Source organism: Camarhynchus parvulus, chromosome 2 (assembly GCF_901933205.1).
Source record: "Camarhynchus parvulus chromosome 2, STF_HiC, whole genome shotgun sequence".
Classification (NCBI taxonomy): Eukaryota; Metazoa; Chordata; class Aves; order Passeriformes; family Thraupidae; genus Camarhynchus; species Camarhynchus parvulus.
The window spans coordinates 54325776-54338547 of NC_044572.1; the positions used below are offsets into that span (position 1 = coordinate 54325776).

Consider the following 12772-nt stretch of genomic DNA (forward strand, 5'->3'; position numbering starts at 1 on the left):
GCAGCCCGCACCGGCCGGGGGCCGTGCGTGGGAGGCGATTTATTTCGGGGTTAATGTCTTTGCCGAACGAGCTCGGCTCCACAGGCGGTGCGCGGTCAGGAGTGCGGGGGAGCTGCGGGAACGGGCTGGGCGAGACCCGGCGCGGCTGCGGGCGCGGCGCTCACGGGCGTTCGCGACGGCCGGGCTCGCCGGGTGTCCGGGATCTCACTGCTGGGGCACAGGATTATTATTATTATCCGCGGTGTGATGGAACAGAGTAACACGGGACCTGTACGCGGGGGCACGAGCTGCTGGAAGCTGCCCATTCCCAGCAGACTGTCAGACTGTCCAGGGGACGCAAAGCCTGCCCCTGTCAGTAAGGGTTAGACGGAAGACTCCTCTCTTATTTTCATTATCCTCTTATTTTCATTTCGTGGGCGAAGTGTCCATTGCGAGGTAGGTAGAGGTGCGGCGACATCAGCTCACGGGGAGCCGTGGCGGCACCGTGCAGCGTGGTTAAACTTCTGGGAAAACCTGGATAGCGCAGCTTTCGGACTTACAACAACCAAACAAGCAGTGAATTAGGAGCTTTCATTAATTGGAGGGGGGATTTGTGCCACGCAGTTCTAGAATAATGGAATAGTTTGGATTGGAAGACACCTTAAAGATCGCCTAGTTTAAACCTCCCTCCGGTGGGCTGGGATGACACTGGATCAGGGGGTTGGGAAGGCAGCTCTTTATTTCAGCGGGCGGATGGGCAGATGTTTTCTGGGGGCGAGCTGTCTCTCGGTGTGTGGTTTACCCTTGGGGCTGGGGGCGGGCAGGGGGGCAGCAGTGTCCCGCGGGACAGAGCCGTACGGGCGCGCTGCCATGTGCCGCTCCCGGTGGCAGCTTTGGCAGCTTGCGGGGGTCACTGCCGCCACTCCTGCGGTGGCAGCGTGCCGGGGTGACTTCGGAAACACCCGTGGGCTTGTCTTAGGCACATCTCCACGTTCTTAAAGCCCAGAGGCAACGTAGCTGAAAGTGTCAGAGAGGTGAAAGAGCTGTGCTGCGTCTGTGATAGAGGAGTTTAGACAGGAAATTAATTAATTTTTTTTTTTAAAAACGGCATGCCGCCAAACCCATACATGGAAACAGGAGTGCTCGCTGTGTAGTTACTGCTTTTGGTAATGGATATAATTAATGCAAATGATGTTTACTACATGTTTATGCCACCTACGTAGATGAATCGTTTCTGGTGTGTTGCCCACTGTGCCATCCAGCATCATGCCATTAAAACACTCAGATCAAAATCATTGCTTAATGTAAATAAGCGTAACTCTTTACAGGTTAATTGATTTGCATCTCTTTTCCCTGGCCGTAAACCTGGCCTTGGTTCTAGTCCTCAACTGCTCTTGACTCCACAGCAGCTCTTCAGAAAGCAGGAATAGCAAAATGTCGATTAAATGAAACAAACACCACCATTTCCCTGAGGGATTGTGTTCATCTGAGACGCTGAAAGGTTTCACCCCTCCAGGATCTCTTTGATTAGATGTGTCTGCTCTCTTAACGTGTATTCTGCTGAAAAAGATCATTCGTGCCTGAAAAAAGTAATTTGCATAAATCCTCATTGGATCTAGCCAGCGTTGCTGTTATTTAAGCTTTTCTAGTGGTTTTAATTGTGGGGTGTCCCCCCCCCCCTTTTCCTTTAATCTTGAATGCTTGTTTTGCCATCTGGTTTTGTGGATTTTTTTTTTTTTTCTGTCTTGGGAGTTCTTAGGTTGCCTATTAAAATGAGATGGCTGTGTAAATAAGGCAGTATTCTACATGCCCAGAAACAGAATGCTGGGGGTTTAAATAACTTAATTGGAGACATCTGGTTGTTTTGAAGGTTTTTGGTGCATGAAACTTTCGCTGTCTTCTGTACAAAGTTCTGTGCTGGATATTATCTGAAATAACATTGTTGCAATTGTTTTAAATTTGTTTGCAGCTTCAGCATGACCTTAGTTATTATTGAACAGCGCGTGAGCTGAGAAATAAGGTTTTCATTCATCATTTTGCAAAAGGCTCTGACTATTACCCAGGTACTATGGGGAGGAACCCATTTAGTCTGTCAGAGCACTCTGTGCTGGTGTTACTGGTTCTAGCTAGGTTTTCCTTGGGTAGATTACCCAAAATACTTGTTGTAAAATGTTTGTGTATTGCAAAACCACTATTTCTGGTTATGTTGATGAGAGGAATGAACTCCTTCACGGTTAAGTATACACCAGGTTCATGGTGGGTGTGAGTTTGGATGTGGGCAGTGTGTGTGTTGGTGGCTTTCAGGCTGAAGCCTAGTCAGTAGCTGGCTGTGGCAGTCTCCCACGAGCAAGTGAGAGTTTGCTGTTCCTGATGTAGAGGCAGAAGATGCAGAAGAGGGTCTTGAGGGGCAGGGGAAGGAGCTTCCATGTGCTGGTGGCTGGTTTCATGAAGGTGACTAAAGGCATCACCATTGAAGCAGGATTTACACATAAGAAATTGCTGGCTCTTGGTGCTAAAATGCCTCTCCTTGTTCTAGACAAGCTTGAGATGTGCTAATTACAGAAACACACTCAGAGCACTGTGATGGTGGGAGAAGGGAATTAATTTTGAGTTTTCTTGCGTGACAAGGGTTTTTTCACTGCAACCACAAAGACCATGGTGGAAGAAAAATCTCCAACCCCAGGACCCTGAAAGCTCTGCTCTGTGAAGACATTATTAGGGGAGAAAAGCTAAAGATGTCATGTGTTTTGCTCATGACTTAATTGCAGTTGAACAGTTTAGCAAGTAAGGTAAAATGAGGTGGACAATTTGGCAGGTAATTTTGGTTCTCGTAGGATGAAATGAAGACTGTTGAATCGTTATCTGTCTTTTTCAAATTAATTTGGCTACTTGGAGCTAGCAGTGTGTTATTAACTGCAGTTGCTTGAAATGCCCTTTTTCACCAGGAGCCTGGATGACTTGGATACCCACAGTACTGGGCTGTATGGTTTCTGCACTCACAAATAACCAGTAGTCTTGCTTGCTAGCTTGGCTCGTGGTTCTGACAACAGGACTGTATTTTGTCTCAGTTGGCTCTCAGTTTTATAGAAAGATTTGAAGAGGTCCTTGAAGTGATGACTGTTTGGGGCATATATGTCAAAATTTTTTGCTTCTCTTTTATCAGTGATCCCAAGGGCTTTGGTTGTCTGAGCTTAAATGTGACTTTAATGAATAGTGATATCTTTGGAATGGGGAAAAAATAAAACTAAACAGGCAGTCCCCCCAACCCCTGATGAAGCAAGCTTATTTTCAGCCTGAATGAGGGCACCAGTGTCTCTGTGGGGCTTACTTCTCAGACTGAGTGCTTGCTTTCTCTCTCACAAGCTGTGGAAGTGCTGGATGGAGGAGAGCTCAGTAGCTGAAGCTCAGCTCAAGGATGGGGAAGCTGAACAGAGCTGTTGCAGGCTGACAGAGGACCCTGTCTGTGCTGCAGTGGTAATATTGGTGTTTTATTGTTGCTGCTGCAGAGAAGCTTGCTGGGTAGCCTCAACTTTCAAAACTGTCAAGTAATTTTAGATGCCTAAACCTCTGATTGGCCTCTATATTGTATCCAGGAGAATCTAGTGATCAGTAGAGTCCTCTTGTTAATTTGTCAGATGAAAGATACTATGAAAGAGTCAAGGGCCTTTTTTAAAAAGAACAAGAAAATGGACATGTCATAGGAACAGCGAAATGTGTTATCTTGAAAGAAAATTCAAATACTCCCGACAGTCTGTCATACAAGATTTGTTTAAGTAAAAGCAAAGTTGGCTGGTACTCCTCAGTTGGTTAACTGCTGTGTTGAGCTTTTTAGTATTATTTTTGTAAGTGGGCTTCAACAGGAGAGATTTTATCAAATCAGAGAAACCAAAAAATTCTGTCCTTTTGAAGAGGTTTGTTTCTAGTTTTAGTTTGATTGTTTGTGTTTTGGGTTTTGGGTTTTTTTTTCTTTTGTTTGGGTTTTGTTTTTTTAATCTTTGTAGGAACAAGAACATTAAGATGAGGAAAGCCACCAGTCTTAAAGAAAAAACCTACACATTTTAATCATGGTAGGCACAGGTGGAGTTCAAGAATTTGTGAGGATTATGGGGATCACTACATCCTCCCCTTCCCCCTGTTTCTGGTATTTTTTTCTATCCATTAGTGGTCAGGTTTTCCTTTATATAAAGGACTATAAGAGTGTATGCACCCTTGGACGTACAAATGTGCATGCACACCAGTGTTGTTGTCTCTGAGCTGTCCTTCCCTGTTGATGTTTTAGCTCGTGTTCTTTCAGTGGTGTCACTGTCATGTTTTCTGAAAAGTCCCTTCGCCAAGATTTCTTCTCCTGGGAAGCTGAGAAGCCTCAGATAGAAATGAAAGCAATAATTATCTGATTGCTTCTCCTGTGTTTGCTGCTTTGGAATGTGGTCCGGAGATTGTTTACCAACTGGTCATTGTTTGATTGGTTTCATGTGAATTGTTTTAACTTAATGACCAATCATGTTCAGCTGTGTTGGCACTCTGAAGGCAGTCACGAATTTTTCATTATTATTCTTGCTAAGCCTTCTGTAAGATCCTTTCTCTATTCCTTAGTATAGTTTTAGTATAGCATTTATTTAATATAATATAATATAGTATCATAAAATAATCAATTAGCCTTCTAAGAACATGTAGTCAAATTCATCAATTCCTCCTTTGTCCTGGGGACCCCAGCAAATACCACACCATGGGGGCTGGGGGGAATAAGGGAAAAAATCTATCCCAAAAATTCTGCTACAGTTGTTAGTGTAGATGTGGCCACTAACCCTCTCCTCCTTTTTGGTTTTGGTTACATAACGGATTTAACAGCTTAAACAATTTCTGGTGTGTTTTTTTCCTTACCCTCCTGCAGCTGGTTGCAAAGCAGCTATTGCATTGCTGAGTGAAGGCAGGAAAGAGCTTTCTTAGGATTTATAGTTTGGAGATCCAACTGGTGCTGGCAAGCCTCTCCTGCCTCTTGACAGCAGCGAGATGGGCTGTGATTTCCAGGCGGCAGGACTGAGCTCACACACTTTTCTCACTTTGCTCCTGCTGAGGAGGAGACAGATTCGTGTTGGTGGTGGGTAGGAAATGGGTGGCCGACTGCCATTTGCATCCTCTAAGAGGAGGTGCAAATGGGGTTTTTTGGGCTTGGTTGGTGTGGGGTTTTTTTGTTTAAATTAGAAGAAGCATCTGTAAAATCTGTTTATGTTTTCTTACGGCAGTCAAAAATATTTAGTACTTTCCGTTATGCTTTCTTCATAAAAGGGAAGTTGTCTGACTGTTTTTCCTCTTGCTACTTGCCACTCAGCTAGTGCAGGTGGCTGGAAGGTTAAACTTGGCCAAAGCAAGCCCTTAGACTTCAGGTGCTCTTTTGAAATGGATTTAACTAAAATCAGTAAAAAAAAGGGGTCAATTGAAGCTCTTTGGTTTAATACAAATTCATTTTGGTTTTCTCCAGTAAGAAGAGGCTTAGAAAAACTGCAATGAGTATGCCCATATAGAGGCTTGATCTGGTCATCATTGTGCGCTGAATTACAGGCAGAAAGAGATTAATGCTTAGGCTTATGCTACAGAATTTAAAATAAATAAATTTTAAAAAAATTAAAAAATATCTCTTACTGGGGCAAGGTGGCTACAAATTTACTTCAAATTTGTTGTGACATCAAAAGTAAAATCCATATGAAAAACCATTACATATTTTACTTTTTTGGTCTAATTTTTGACAGCACTGTGTTGCTTTGTATGCTCAGGAATGCAGCTGAGTTTGTTTTGCTGAAGGTTTTGTTGAAATCCTGTTAGAGTTTGTTATGGCACATATAAACTCTCCTTTGGACTAGCAAGAGGCAAAGCCTTTCTAAAAGCTTTCTTTTATTTGCTTGAATAGTGGTTTTTGGGAAATGAATCTTAGGTTTGTCTGAAGTCTGGGGACGCAGCCTGGGATCTTGGGCATTAAATAGCAGTTTAAAGACAAGAAAGCTAAGGTCTTAAATAGTGGATATTATCACTTTCCTGATACCAGAACAGTAAGATATGAGATGAAATGCCATGCCTAATATTTCAGAAGGGCATGAGAGGACAATCTGGGTTTTTTGAATCTTTTCTTCCTTTTTGAGAACAATATATCTTGACAGGTTTCTCACATATTATATGGAAGAGTTATCACTGCTGAGTTAAAAATGTCTTTCTTCAGAAGTGTGTCTTCAACTTCATGCTAAATAGGTGTTAGCTACACCTGTGTTTCAAATAGCTCAACTAAAAATCTCTTCCTTCTTTCTCAATGACTCAGCTTTCAGTCTGGTAAACTTTTTAAAGGACAGGTACTAGCAAGAAGTGGTTTCTCATCTGTATCTCATGCCGTGAAAGTGTGGTTGTTACTGGCAAGGGTGGTCTCTAATCCTTGGTTTTGGCAGCTCCTGCAGCTCTAGTAACCCTGGGACCACTAAAGGATCATATCAACCCACTGATGCCATGAATGACTAAAGCCACAAAAAAGGGTCTGGGGGAGAAAAGTGAGAGGATATCGTTTTCCATTGGCTCAGCAGAGGTTTGTGCCTTGGTATAGCATCATGGAACTTGCTGCAAGGGAGGAGACAGAATGTATGGCTTGGAGCAGGACTGCTCATTTTGGTTGCACACTTCTTGTTTCCATACATTAGGTATCTCCTAATGGGAATCATAAAATCCTTTTGGTTGGAAAAGACCTTTAAGGTCATTGAGTCCAATGGTAAACTTAAAACAGCCACATCCACTGATAAATGGTGTCCCTAGATGATGCTGCATTTGTACTGGAATGAAAGGCAATCATAGAAACCTCTTCTGTGCACTGCTAAAAGGGGAAACAAACAGAGTGTGATTTTTTTCTTATCTTTGCCTGAAAGACGCCATTAGATACTATTTGGAAAAAATTAGTCTTACCATTTTCTCAGATCACCTGCCACATGTCTCTTAGAGCAGAAGTGCTCAACCAGGAGCTGATGGCTTCCCCAATCTTTTCCATCTGTGGGGCAGGAGAGGGTCATGGATGGAGACTGTACTTCTGAGGAAGGTTCAGCATCAGTTGCAACATGGAGGGACTGTTGTCCACAAGTCCTGCCAAGGGTAACTACAAACACAGCACTCCTCTGCTGCACCCTTCACTCCACCACTCTCATTTGGAGGTCTAAACAAACCTTGGCCTTTCATTGAAAGTGACTGTGAAGTGATGTGGGCCTCAGTTTCCAGGTTCAGAGGAACTTTCCAGAGGAGTGGAAAGTGGCCATTTGTGAAGGGTGATGAAGCAGGGTGATGGGAGCATACTTAGACTCCAGTCCTGGCTACACACGAGCCCTCTGTAAGGCAGCTCACTGTTTCCAGCTGGAGTAGGAAAGATGCTGTGCCAGCTGGCTTGGTCTCCCACCTCTGACATTGGTAGGCATCAGGCAACTAAAGAGCTGGCAATAGTTTTGAGGATGGATCCTTCCTTCCAAGGTCTTGTGCTGCTGGAATAAGATGGGAGGGCTGTGGACTCCAGGAATGTAGCCAATACCTCTAAAGATTTGTCCTTCTAAGGTAATTACATTTTATGTTTTCTTGTGTCTTTCTAGTTACATGCATTCCAGTCTGTTTGGATCTTCCCTGGGAGTGTGAAGAAGTGGAGAATCCTGAAATGAAATTAGTATGAGAGGAATATGAGCGTGTGGGAAGGTGGCAGGGGTCTCACAGATAGCAGGCTGAAGGCGATGGGTAGCACATGTTATACTTGATGTGAAAGGAGAGTTTTGTTGTGCATGTTCATCTTTGTGGGCCTCAGTCAGTGGCACTAACACCCAAGGGAGCATGATGCTTTTGGAGGCCTACTCTGCTTAGCTTGGTCTTGCCAGCAGTGTACTTAGAGTGATAGGCTTGTGCTGCTGTGGGGTTAAGAGCAGGTGTGCCTGTGATCCAGAGGGTTTGGTTGGCAATAAATTAGGAGCTCTGTCAGGGAACATATACTAGCAAAAAAAAAAAAAATCAATGAGTGTAGTAGCAAAGATTGTCTTCTTTTGAATTGCTGCAGACTTGGGGTGTTTTGGCTGGCACAGTTGTGTCTTGCTGCATGCACGTCTGATGGCTGTAGGTACACCAACAAAATTCTTCTGTGTGTCCTGGTCTGACTCAGTTTTTCTCCCCTTCTGGACAAGAGATGCTCCTTGTCTAACTAGAAAAGGCCAGGTGTTTATACCTTGCTGGTTTTGGTACAGTCCCTTTAGTGTCAACACAGGAGATTGATATCCAACTGTGCAGCACTGTTTAGACATAGTGATACAACAACAGACAGGTCTGTACCTGGGCAATTGCTCAGGTGTTGCTCAGTGTTTTGTTTCGCCCAGTTTTGTTAAATCTCTTCACTAAAGTGGATAGAAAACCTGTTAACTTAGTGAATTCTTTTCTGATTTCCTCATTATATCTGTAAGTGTAAATTATATCTGTAAGAGTGGTATTTCTCAGTCTGGTTGGTGGGTGACTGTAAGTGCTTCAGCTTTTGATGTAAAAACCAGGCAAGGATGAGTCAAGCAAGTGTTTTCTTTCATTTCTGCTCCTTGGAGGGGAAAATACATTGCTCTTTGCTACAGATAATTCTCTCAATACTGGTGTAAGTGAGATCCAGGAATTTGCTGCTGGCTCTCTTACAGTGTGAGTTCCCAGCTCAGGGCCTTATTTCCCTGCTGCAATTGGAGGCAGGGGTTTAACCTATTACAGGAAGGGTAATGGGTGTAAAAGTCCACCTTCAGTTGTTCAAGTGCCATTAAGTTTGGCAGAATCTCAGTCCAAAAGAGAGGACACATGATCTCTGAACATGCTGCTTTCAAATGGTCAGACAATTGTCTAACCTAGAAAAAAAAAGTGGGGGAGGATGGGTGGGTAAGAAGTTTTAAATCTACTTTTTCGAGGTCTGCTTTTCTTTTTCAGGCTGACATTAGATCCTCCTACCTTGAGTGCTGTCTTGCCTATCCCAAATGTTTATCAGTAAAGATAAGCATGATTTTCAATGTTTTGAGCAGCAGTGGTGCAGAGGATGCCTGCTGATCCTGAACTATCAAGCAGTGCTGCCATGATGGTCTGCACCCTGTGCAGTGGGTTTTGCATCAGGGACTCCAGTTCTGCTCTGATCTGCTTCTTGACTAAAGTAATTCACATCTCTCGGCTGTGATACAGAAATACTAATAGCGTATGGGATTAGGTTTAAACTCTTCAGAACTGGGTCATCCTGCTGTTTGAGATAGCATAAGATAATGTTAGACGTTAGGCTGCTTCATTTCTTTTTGTTTCTGTAGCTGAAACGATAGCGGTCTCTGTTCCTAAACTTGTGTGCATGTGTCCCTGCATCAAGTATGTTACAGTGCTACTCTAAGGCTGCATATGTTTGCCTGCATATTTCTTAGGATGACCTGTATTTCTAGGGAAGCTAGGGAGCAGGAGAGGCGCAAGTGCCTAATAATAGCGAGCTACTACAAGTTGCATAATGTTGAGGAAAACCTAAGGCAGTTTGGGGCTTTCACATAATGCCAGCACCATGCAACCAGCTGAACTTAGTACTGAACTTGCAGCATGGTGATAGAAAAGTGTTTCAGAATCTGCAGGTGATCTGTAGATCTTGGAGCTTCTGTTTTCTGAAATCCAGGTCTTAGATTTGTTTTTTCATGTGCTGTGGGTAATACGTCTGACGCTGACTCCTTAAAGCCCAGGGTGAATATTAACAAGTTGGGTCTCGCTATACCGTGTATGTGGCAATCATTTGAACAGCTATCTTCAGTGTTCCTAGAAGGCATTGCATGGGATCCTGAAAATGTTGTAGGAGACACATTTGAATATGCCCAAAACCTGGCTGCTGAAACTTCCTGGCATGGCTGTGCTGACCCACACTGCCAGCTCTGTGTGCACGTGTGCCTGTCACAAGGCATCCTGTGGGAACACGTTTATGTTGCAGCTTCACCTGGTTTTCCTTGTGGACAAAAACCATGGGCACAGCTGTGGCACAAAGCCAGGGGGATTTGGATTAAGCTTGTTTTAATTCTGTAGTAATCTTGACTTCCTATTTTTATTAAAGCCCTAATCCTGGACTCCATCCAAAGGCCATTAAAAGTCAATGGAGACATCCCACTTGCTTCCAGTGAGTGCTGGGATAGGCTGCCTAGAGGGTGCTGGGTGCCTTTGGATTTGCTGTCTGAACCAGCCTGAGGTGCAGGTGGCCTTTGCTCTGTGCAGCTTGTGGAGCCCTGTGGGCAGGGATGGTGGTGTCTGCCCCGGGCTGAAGGCACACAGACTGAAAAGTTTGGTTGCCTTGAAGCAGCCCTTGGTGTCACTCCTCTGAGCACCTGCACTGTGCAGCACTGTGTCCACCCACGGAGCTGCTGCTGCAGCTCTCCTTGGGGAAGCAGCAGCTGCTTCAGCCAGCCACGGCCACTGTCCATGTTGCATAAGGAGAAAAGCATCATAGTGATTATATAAAAGAGATTATGTAACTGGGTAATTTGGTAATTGCCTCTCTGGTGAACGCTAAGAATAGCTTGTGAATATGCATTTATTTCTGTGATAGCCATCCACAGTGATGAGGCGCTGGGAGAAGTGGGTGCTGGGCAGTGGCGCAGGGTGAAAGACTTGTGCCTGCTGTGTGTGTTTGCAGAGACTTTGCAGCTCTGTCACTCCTGTGCTGCTGTGGTGAGACACACCAGCTGCTGGTCCCCCTGCCCCCATGTTGTGGTGTGACCTGCTCCACAGGTGCAGTGAAGGTGTCCAACTGCTTTTGATAAGCCTGTGCCACCTGCCTGTGGCATCTGTACGAGGCTGTGCAATGCATAGGCAGAACAGATGATGGAGGAAGGAGCGCATGTTGCTTCTCCGTGAATTGGGGCTGTTTTTGCTTTCTTTCACTTCCCAGAGCTGTCTGATTTTCATGCTGAAGTTGCCAGTACCTCTTCCCCCCACCCCACCCTAAGAAGTGTCTGGGAGGTGCTGGACAATTTCCAGGATCCTGGTGAGGAGCAAGAAGGCTCATTGCCTGCTTTGAGACAACTGAGAAGACCATGTGTGCTTCAACCCCACTCTTTACTTTAATCATGTTCATGGGTTTATTCCTCCTCTCTTGCAGAAGGGAAGGTGACTCATAAAAAAAAAAATCAGATGCTGCCAAAGCCAATGAGAGCTCTCTGATGCTAATTGAAGTCAAGGGAGAAACTGTGAGGGAGATGGGTGCTGTTCCTTGTAGTCTCTTAGTCATGAGAAGGCTGTGCAGGGGTGAGCTCAGGATAGCTTGGGAGAAGGCAGGAAGCTGGATGAAAGGCTGTGGCGAGCAAAAGAAGTTCTCTAAGCACCAGTGGTTCATTTGGGAGCATCGGTCCTGGCTCCAAAAATGTTCCTGCAGTTTTCAGATCAGCTTCTGGAGTCTGGGTGGCTGCTGCCTTTTTGTTGTGGGTGTGGGGTTATTTTTAAGTTTTCTTATGTGTGGTTTCAGTTTGCCTTCCCATTCACTGTCCTGAAGGTACAGTTTGCCACCTTTTCTCATTGCTACAGCTACGTCTTCTCTACCTTGAATTGCTTTTTCATCTCCTCCTCTCTTGCTGCCTGAAGCTCAAGCTCTTTAACCTTATCATCAAGCTGCCACATAATCTTCTCTCCACCTACGGCTCTGACCTGGTTTTCTCCTCCTCCTCCCAGCCTTGCTCTGGACTGCTGTTCCACCCTTCTTGGCTTAGGATGGCTTTCCTCTCTCTTTTCTGCGTTATTGATTTCATGATTCACAATAGTTTCCAGTTCCCTGGCTGCTGCATTCCTGTTCTCTTTTTAAAATGTTTTTTTTTTCCTGTGCTTTCCTTTTTTATTTCTTTTCTAGGCATTCTTCAGTTCCATCTATGATTCAGCCCTGGCACAACCACTTCCCATGTGGGTTTTGCCTCTCCTGTCATTTCTTTACTTTTCCCCACTTGCAGAAGGAAAGGCTGTACCATCTGCCCTTAAAAGTGCCTTATAAATCCATTTTCCACATATTGCAGTGAGGTGTTGGATGCAGATTAAAAAAATAAATTAAAATCCTTTTCCCTTGAAAGAAATGCAGCTTTCCATCCTGTACCTTTTGCCTGAATATCTGTTTCCTAGCATGTTTTTTCTCATTTTTGTATGTTAGGCTAGAGATTTGAGGGCTCAGTTTGCAGCTTCACCCCAAAATTCCCTTCGTGGAGTGGGTGATTCCTTGTTGCAGTTGGCTGTCTTGTGCAGAACCCTTCTCCTTGGTATTTATGCCTTCTCCTTTTAGTGGAGTATCAGCCCTGGAATATGCTGCTGCTGTTGTTGTCAGGACAAAAGCCTGTTAGGGGAATGTTCTTAATAAAATATGGTTGTTGCTTAATGTAGATGGAAAGTAGGCAGAGGAGACTGCATGTGCAGCGCCCTGTGAACTGTAGAGGACAAGGGCATGCACAGACCATGGATAATATGAAATTATTTTGATGCCATGTAAATTCTGAGATGTTTAATGGACTTAATTTTTCAGTCTCAAATCACACATCTGGGAAAAAATGTGACTAAAGTTGAGAGTTTTTGTGCAAAAGAATGTAAGGATGTGTTAGAGCTGTTATGGGAACTTTTGTAAAGTGAGAAGTGTTTAATTTGTAACTGTACAGATGCATTAAGAATAATCCTATCTGGACTGATAGGCAAGTGTCAAGTAGTGAAAAGATAAGGAAGCCAAAATTCATGTACTATGTTAACTTTTTAAAACCAGTGAAACTGAAATGGTATCTCATTTGCATCAATTGTA

At 44.2% G+C, this 12772-nt stretch overlaps 1 protein-coding gene across 3 annotated transcripts in view; it reads left to right on the forward strand.

Annotated features, from left to right (window-relative positions):
• Nucleotides 1-12772, forward strand: part of VOPP1 (VOPP1 WW domain binding protein) — a 75838-nt gene that overhangs the window by 13780 nt on the left and 49286 nt on the right. The window lies entirely within an intron of this gene.